The following is a 3,089-nucleotide window of genomic DNA, read 5'->3' on the forward strand; positions in this document are numbered from 1 at the left end:
TTACTATGAAAGTGATTGTCAAGGATCATTTATACTTTTATTCCATGACCTCTTAGACACAAAATAATATACATTTTCTATGTGGCAGGTAGAAAGGAGATTTTGTCATTTGTTATATTTACTTACTGGTTATTGTTGATATTATGCAATCATAAATTTTTACATTAGTTTTTATTATGCATGTAGTAATGTGATTTTGTATAAAATTAAGAAAAAATAACTTGGTGTAATTATTTTACTATGAAAGTGATTGTCAAGGATCATTTATACTTTTATTCCATGACCTCTTAGACACAAAATAATATACATTTTCTATGTGGCAGGTAGAAATTTAATTTTCTCACTGATTCTCCAGTTCTGTAACATGGTAAGTAGGTCAAGGCTCCCCATTGACTTGCATTTTATTTTTTAATGCCATGATAATCTACAAGCAGTCTAATTTGTGTTAGAGCTAAAATGAATGGATTTAATAGAATCAAACTCTGAAATAGAAAAGAATGTTATTAGGTAACTTTTTCCATGTAGGCTAAACACTGTTTTCTTCAAAGAATTTGAAAGTACCATAGTTTTGAGATCAAAATATAGTTAAAATACAGGACTATAAAATTTAATACAAACAAACTCTTAAATATTTGTACATGAAATATAAATCTATTTTACTTAAAATTCAAACACACAAAGTATCTTTTTTGAAAAAAATAGCTTAATGAAGGAGTTGTGAATTCTGATTAGTTGGGTAGGAGATGAAATAATAGGGTATTGAAGCCATCCTCTTGTGCTAAGTCAGTTCCTGGGTAGGGGCCACAATACCAGATGAGCCGTTTTATTAGTCTGGGTGATGCCAGCTGATCCATCAAGGTCAGGGTCTGCAAAATATCTCAAGCATTGATCTTAGGTTTTATAATAATGATGTTATCCCCAGGAGCAATTTGGTTAGGTCTGAAGCCTCCAGTTACGTGACTCCTAAACCATAATTTCTAATGTTGTGGTTTAATTGTTAGTCCTGGAAAGGCAGTCTAGTCCCCAGGCAGAAAGATAATTTGTTTTGGGAAAGGGCTGTTATTTTCTTCTTTTAAAGCTAAACTATAAACTAAGTTCTTCGGAAAGTTAATTCAACCTACGCCTAGAAATGAACAAGGACAGCTTAAAAGTTAAAAGCAAGATGGAGTTGGTTAGGTCAGATCTCTTTCTCAGTTATGATTTTTGCAAAGGCAGTTACACTTTCTTAAAACCTTCCAAAATACATTAAGTAAAAATAAATTACAATACATAATAAAATTATTGCATTTAATATATGAAATAAGGGTGTGTTTATGTGTGTATATGAGTGTGTGTATAATTTTCATTTTTTAACCTTCATTGTTAACTATTCAAATTATATTTTGGCATTACAATACCACTTATTTCATTATTTTCATAAAAATCTTTATAAAGTGAAACATTTCCTTTTGAAGCTGACTTTGCAAAGTTATACCAGTGAGGGAAATCTAACATAAATGACTCAAACGTTTTTCTAACCTGATGAGCTAAATGCCTTTGTTTATTCCTATGCATAGACAAAAGCTATTATGGGAGGAATTTAGTTTATAATTTAGCTGAGAAATTTAGTTAATTAATAGTTTAACTTTAAAGCAAGAATGATAATAATCTGTTCCCAAAGCTAAGATCCTCCCTGTTCAGAAACTGAAAATACCTTTTTAAAACTAATAAAAGTTCACAAGGTTAAAATTATTGTATTAGCCTGAAGTCTGCTAAGACATAGGCATAAACAGTAAAAACTCCGTATTTCCTAGTTTGCATTTTGTAACTGTTTACTGCTCAGGAGTCACATTACCAGGGGTCACAATATTTGTGACTCTCCTGAATGCTCCCATAGATAACATCACTATTTTGAAAATTAAGACAGGTCTTAAAAAGATATTTTTCAGACCTTTCATTCCAGTAGACCAACTGATGCCACCCAGACTAGTGACTCACACAAAGGTACTGTCTCAGCCCACAAAGACAGATTTGGCACCCCTGTGATTTCACCCCCAACTCACTCAATCACTAGAACCCATTCCCTAGCTGCTTGCCTGCTAGATAATCCTTAAAAACCCTAGTATTCAAATTCCCTGGGAGTTGGGTTTGAGAAATCTCATGTTCTTCTCACTCAGCTGCCTTGCAAATATTAATTCCTTTGTCTGCTGCAACACCTTCTGTCTCAGTGTATTAGCTTTTTCTTTGCAGTAAATCAGAAGAACCCAACTGGGCTGTAGTAACATTTTTACTCACATTTTTAGTTACACATAAATACATTTGAATAGACTTTTTTTCATCCAATATTTATTTTAGATTTAGTGGTTACATAAGCATGTTTGCTACATGAGTGAATTTCATCTCATTAGGGTTTGGTGTAAAATTATTTCATCACTCATGTAATGAGCATAATGCCTTATAGGTTGTTTTTCAATGCTCACCCTCCTCCTACCCTTAAACATAAATTAGGCCCTGGTGTCTATTGTTTCCATCTTTGTGCCCATGTTTGGCTCCCTCCTATAAGAGATAACATGGAGTGTTTACTTTCTGTTTTCTGCATTAACTTGGTTAAGGTAATGGCCTCTGCCTTCATGCATGTTTTAGGACATGAATTAATGTTTTATGGTAGCATAGTATTCCATGGCATATGTATACCATATCTTTTTATCCAGCCCACTGTTGATGGGCCTCTAGTTTGATTCCATATCTTTGCTATTGTGAATATTGCTATGATGATTATGTGCATCCATGTGTTTTTATGGTCGAACTATTTATTATCCTGTGAATATATATCCAGTAGTGGAAGTGTTGGTCAGTGGTAGTTCTAAGATCTTTGAGAAATCTCTAAACTGTTTTCCACAGTGGCTGAACTAATCTACACTCCCACCAGCAGTGTAAAAGTGTTCTCTTTCTCCACAAACTTGCCAATATGTGTTACTTTTTACTTTTTAATAGTAGTCATTTTGAGTGGTGTGGAATAATATCTCATTATTGTTTTTATTTGCATTTATCTAATAACTAGTGATGCTGAGAATTTTTTCATGTTTGTTGCCTTGCATGTATTTTCTTTT

Source organism: Colobus angolensis, unplaced genomic scaffold (assembly GCF_000951035.1).
Source record: "Colobus angolensis palliatus isolate OR3802 unplaced genomic scaffold, Cang.pa_1.0 Scaffold191, whole genome shotgun sequence".
Lineage (NCBI taxonomy): Eukaryota > Metazoa > Chordata > Mammalia > Primates > Cercopithecidae > Colobus > Colobus angolensis.